Here is a 6236-nt window from a genome sequence, read left to right as displayed (position 1 = left end):
CTCACTTCCTTCTTATATATACATGCATATATATATATATATATATATATATATATATATAGGGTAAAGTACAAAGACACCCCCTGAGGTTTGGGGAAAGGCTATGCAGAGGAAAGTTCGCCTATTTTTGGATAATGACACCACTTTAAGTTTAAAAAATGGACAAAAAGACCCTGAAGATGGTGAATTAACTTTATTACCCTTTGATATAAAATTAACATTGATTAAACCCTAACCAAAACCCATCTTAAACCCTAACCCGAACCCGCATGTGTAAAGAACCCTCTCCCCTTTTCTCTATATATGTACATTGAAGAAATTGGGGCATGTTCTTCTGCTCTATGCTTGTACAGAAAAGATACACACACTACATCTTCATCACCCCTCAACGCATACCCACCCCGACAACCACAACCACCTTCATCCCCACCCCCAAACCACTGCCACCATATCTACCCCAACAACCACCTATGCATATTCTGGCATGATTTAGCACCGATACCACTACCATCCCCATCTCCACCATCACAACCACCACCATTAACTCATCCCCATCATTTGGGGCATAATAGGAAAGTGTGCAGGTAGATGTCGTGGCCGAAATTTGGGGTTTGGCTGTAAGGTTGTTTACAATATACATATATAACTACTCTGATTCTCTCAATTACCCACCAACGTCGTTCAACGACAACCAATTGGCTGGAGATTTTGAGTTTAATGGTGACGAGGAAGGTCTTCAGGTACTTGCCCTATGATTTGGCCTTTTTAAACTCGTGCATTGCATGGTTGTCTGGTCGGGTGAGACGTTATCGACCTTGGTCGCCGATCGAAGCCAGTCGATGCCGGCGGGTTGTAGGAGCCACACGTCGAATGGGGACTTTTGCTTTTTGGAGAAGTAGTTTTGGCAACAGAGAGAGAAAATGTCATCGAGAGGTAAAGCCCAGCCATTGGATCAGGTGTGGAGGTCAACATGTTTGAGAGATCCGTCGTTGATTGCCTCGTCCCTCCATTCGGTGGTGGTATCGGCGGCGGAGGCTTGTTCGGTGATGGAACTCCATTCGGTGCCAGAAACAAGGCCGAGCTCCGGCAAAATCGAAGAGGTGACAGTGGCAGAGCTCCGGCAAGGTCAAGGTCGGGGGTGGTGGTTATTGTGGTTGTGTGTGTGTGTGTGTGTGTGTGTGTGTGTGTGTGTGAAAAGGGTAAATTGGTCATTTAAATATTTTGATATTTTATAATTAAAATAAATAAAATAGTGAAGGGTAAAGTGGACTTTTCACATGTTTTAAGACTTTGTTTGGATGACAAATTTCACAAGGGAGTGTGGTTGTCCAAAAATAAGTAAACTTTCCTCTGCATGGCCTTACCCCAAACCTCAGGGGGTGTCTCTATACTTTACCCATATATATATATATATATATATATGGGTAAAGTATAGAGACACCCCCTGAGGTTTGGGGTAAGGCCATGCAGAGGAAAGTTTACTTATTTTTTGACAACCTATATATATATATATATATATATATATATATACTAATGGATCAAAAATATTCAAAGACCAAACTTTCCAATGATGGCACGAGAAGAGGTTACTGGAGGCGAGTTGATTCCAACAAGGATAAAGGAACGACGGTGAGGAGAAACTGAAGAACGCGAGGATGAGGGAATGATGGTAGCGAATCCCCGGGTCGGCATTCGCCATTGACAGAATACCAGGATCGGTGTATTTTTTTATGAAGTTCTCATCGGCGAACTTGGAGCCGTAGATAGACTCGCCACCAGTGTAGAGGGCTCAGAAGTTCTTGGCGGTGCGGGGAGTAGTGTAATACCTCTAATTTTAAAAGGATAGTCTCGGTATTTAATTAATTGTTTTATTGAATTTTCTTTGCGTATTTGCTTATTTGATTAATTGGCTAGTTGTTTATTTAATTGAATTAGTTGTTTGATTGTTTATTTAATTTGATTAGATTAATTATTTGGTTAATTGGTTATTTAATAGAATTAATTGGTTCGTTGTTTTTGTTTTATTTAATTGCTTATTTATTTTATTTGTTTTATTTATATTGATGCTTAGGTGGATTTAGTTTAAATACTGAATTATATGTCGTATAATGGTTTAGGGTTTTCTTTTATGAGATTAGGGTGGCCGACTTGTTTCTTTTAGCATAGGTTGTCGTCTCTTTTCTAACTAGAAGTAGGTTAAGAAGAAGCCTATAAATACATCATTAGGGGTCTGCCAAGGGGTTTTAGAACCCTATTCCCGTAACAGTGGAGGCAGAGAGAGAATAGAGGAAGGCTTTACAGTAATCGGAATTCGTCGGAAAAACTTAGGAAGACGACGCTGAGATTTTGAACCGAAATCTCCCAGGCAAGTTTTATAACTATCTCTCTCCCTTTGACCTGTGTTCTTTACATGCCTAATACAATTCCAGGAAGAAATAAAAGTTAAATTAATCTGGTTTGCATGTTATTCGATTAAAAACAGTATGTGTTCATGAATTGGTATTTTGCTTGTTTTTAAACTGCCTTGCATAATTTTTGTTCTAATTAATGTTGAGTAATGAATAATGAATTTAAATAATTCTGGAACACACTAGGGCTTAGTATTAACCAGTAGGAACCTTGGATTGGAGGAACAAAGTAGCCGGACACTGCCGGAGTTGAAGAAGACGATGGAAAAGGGGAAGAGCCGGCTCTTTTTTGAAGGGAGCAGGCTCCCCTAAGCAAAGAGCAGGCTCCCCTTTGTAGGGAGCCGGCTCTATGGGGCTTGGAGGCGGCTCCCTCAAAGAGGGAGCCGGCTCCTTCGTCAATTTTTAATTTTTTTTGGTTTTATGCGATTGTTTGGCCGCTGTGCTTGGATTATTGAGTTTCCAGGTTCAACTGAGGGCTAAACTAAGGGTTTTCAGTGATGTTTAGAACCTTATTAAAACTTCAGAAGGCATGGAAATACATAATATACCGTAAGAGGTTAATATATGGAACAATATGAAACTCTTAAGAAAGTTTGCATGTTGGCTTTGATGCGGATGATTCAAGTTGCTTATTTTTAAATTACCAATTGATTTAGGGATTTTATGTTTAAATCAGGTCACAGTGGTATAAAAATAAGCATGTCAATTTATATAATTTCTGTTATGCTTAATAGGAAATTAGTTGATGTTTATAAATTATTGTCTATTATCAACTTACTGGATATTGTGGTGTAGTTTCAAGTAAGCATGTTAACTCTGATATTATTATTGTTATGCTTATCGTGGTTTAAAGGATGATTACACTTATTTTCTGCGTTTTAAATTGTTGGAGAATCATCTATCGGTAGTATAGAACAAGCATGTTAATTACATATTCTTGTTATACTTGTTATAGATTGGTTGATATTGATATTTATATTGTTATCTGTGTTATCAACTACTGGATTGATGGATTATATGCACCGGTATGGGACGATGACATACTAGGGGGATTAGCTAAAAAACGCGAAGTCCTACCTACTCTAGGATTAAGGAGTGGATTAACTATTAAGTTAAGTCCTATTGATTTATCGTGTCAAGGCAACGAATAATTGAGCGGCACTGATATGGTTTCTGGAAATATGTAAAATTATGGTACCTCGATATGAGCGTGAGTCTCAAGATTGACGATTAGGGAGCTATAAGCATTAGGATGCATAACTGGCTATGATGGTTGGAGGTGTACCCTGTTAGGTCTAGGTACTCATGCCTACTTCAAGTACATTTTGCATGTTGCCTACTAGTCAGGTTGAAACCAGCCTGTAGTCCAGTGAGAATCCTTTAGTGTGGATATATATATATATATATATATATATATATATATATATATATATACACACACACACACACACACACACACACACACACAGACTATATAGTTATTATTGAATTGTTTAGGATGTACATGTGTATCGGATCTCTGTTTGGATTATAGTACTATAGAACTTGCACGTGGCTTAACGTACTCTTATTTTTCAGGTATCAGGCGGTTCCGGTCTTAGAGCGTGATCGAGTTGAGCAGAGACAGTCACTCATTCTTCCGATTATGTAGGACTGCTTCTTATGTTTCTGTTTTACCTTTGGATCTTATTCTAGTAGTTTATATTCCAGTTTGGGTTTTTATTAGGGGTCCACCAGAGATGGATTCCCGAGTTGTTTAATGATTGGAGGATATTTATGGAGGATTTGGTTTATTGGATTTTATATCATTTAATTTTAAGGATTTTTTATTAGATTTCTTTTCATCTTTATTAATTATTTATTATTCCATTTTGTATTCCGTGTTCAATTACATATTAATTGTATGGTATCCCTCGGATCTGTGCTTGAACTTGATCACCCGTGGCTCTAGAATTGAGGGGTATTACAAGTGGTGTTGGCTTACAACTCCATCATGATCCGGTCGGCCGGTGCACTGCCAATCGCCACGTCAAAAAATACCTTAGGGTTTGCCATTTTCAGATCTAGCAATCTCTCATAATTCAGTATATATCTGAGGTTGCAGTGGTGAGTGAAGAGAGAAAGAAAGAAAGGGTGGACGTGGGTGGTGGGATTGGCCTGAAACGATAGAGAATGCGAACGATTATGTTAGTCCCCTTTGCGCTGCCTCATGGAGGAATGACTTGATGATGCAAACGACGGCGATTTGTGGTGGCTCAAAAGTTCTCGGCGGTGCGTGGAGTGGCGTTTCTGATGTAGCGACCCAAATCCGGGGATCCAAAACCTGAGGACATACAAGAGTACTATGGTCATTTTTCCTTACGTTAGTACTTTAAAACTCATCAAGGGAAAAATGGTCATCTGGCATGGTCAAATAATACTTTGGAACCTAAAATGGTAAAATAGTTATTTAGTATTCTATGCTTTAGGTGAATTCTGGGGGTAGTTATGTAATTATACCAAAATTTGGGGTCAAGTAGTGAATACTGGATCATCTGTGCGCACACTTGGTGGATCTATATGCACAGATAAGCATGTGTGCGCACACTTGGTCCATCGTATCGTTAAGATGGCCATTTTAGTATATTGCAAAGTTGAGGGACCATCTGTGTGCACACATGAAGGGATCTGTATGCACAGATGAGAGCATCTATCCGCACAGATAACCATATGTGCGCACAGATGACTACCAGATCTGATTCAATATCAATGTGATCGAATAGATCACTTTCCCACCCATTCATATGTATCCCAAACACCAGGATCATGAAAATATAAGTCCATAAACATCGAAATATGAAAGATTAATATATATTTACATCCATTAATCATGCCATTTATACGTCGTTTAAATATCAAACTATACAAATCCTTATTACACAATTTCAAAGGGTTTAAGTACAAAGGTAAGGTCGACATGGCCGTAAATACAACATCATAATACAATGAAAATCCTAGCGTCGTCTAAGTCCGTGAATGCAAGTCTTACGCCAAATCTTCTCCGGTTTCCTAAAAATGTTAAGATGAAGGGTGAGTTCAACAGCTCAGTAGGAAATACCTAAAGCACTGGTTTTGGACTCCCTTGAGCTGACAAACAAAGAGTAGGGTAAAGAGAAGTCGGGATTATACTTGGGGAATTATCAAAACCATAATCCACACCCATTCATATTAAAAGATCATCATCACATAATCAACCATTATCAATAATGCCAATATGCCATGAAATGCAATGCCATCCCGGCCTAACGCAACACACACCGAAAATCGTTAACCTACTTTACCAAGATGAAATTGATTAGCTGTCCCTGGTTCCAAATCCGGCAACCATTTGGGGCTTAGTAATCAACGTTGCACGTCAAAATCCGGCACACGCTCCTTCTAAGTTGAATTAGCCCTGGGCTCATGAAACCCGGTTTCTTTCACAAAAATCATTTATTTCAAAAAACTTTTCCCTTTTGAAGACATTAAAAACATTATTTCTTTCCACAAAACCTTCCAACACAATTTATAAAACAATTTCACCCCAATCCTTTTACGATGCCCATGCCATGAATGAAATCAACATATATATGCTTTGCTACCTTTTCAATTTAACCATACATGTTCATCATTAACATCAACATCATCATCGTCATCATGTATATATATGTAATCTCAATAACACAAATCATCACAAGGCATATTCTTTAAACAACTTCGCAGCTAAGTATATGTATACACAACTAACATCATCTTTGAACATACTTTTTTCATATAAACACATAATCAACACCTTCACTTCGAGATTTA

Source organism: Cornus florida, unplaced genomic scaffold, assembly GCF_030987335.1.
Source record: "Cornus florida cultivar Cherokee Brave unplaced genomic scaffold, ASM3098733v1 CherokeeBrave_3.0.0_Hap2_Chr10, whole genome shotgun sequence".
Taxonomy (NCBI): Eukaryota; Viridiplantae; Streptophyta; class Magnoliopsida; order Cornales; family Cornaceae; genus Cornus; species Cornus florida.
Note: the sequence above shows the minus strand (reverse complement) of the source record.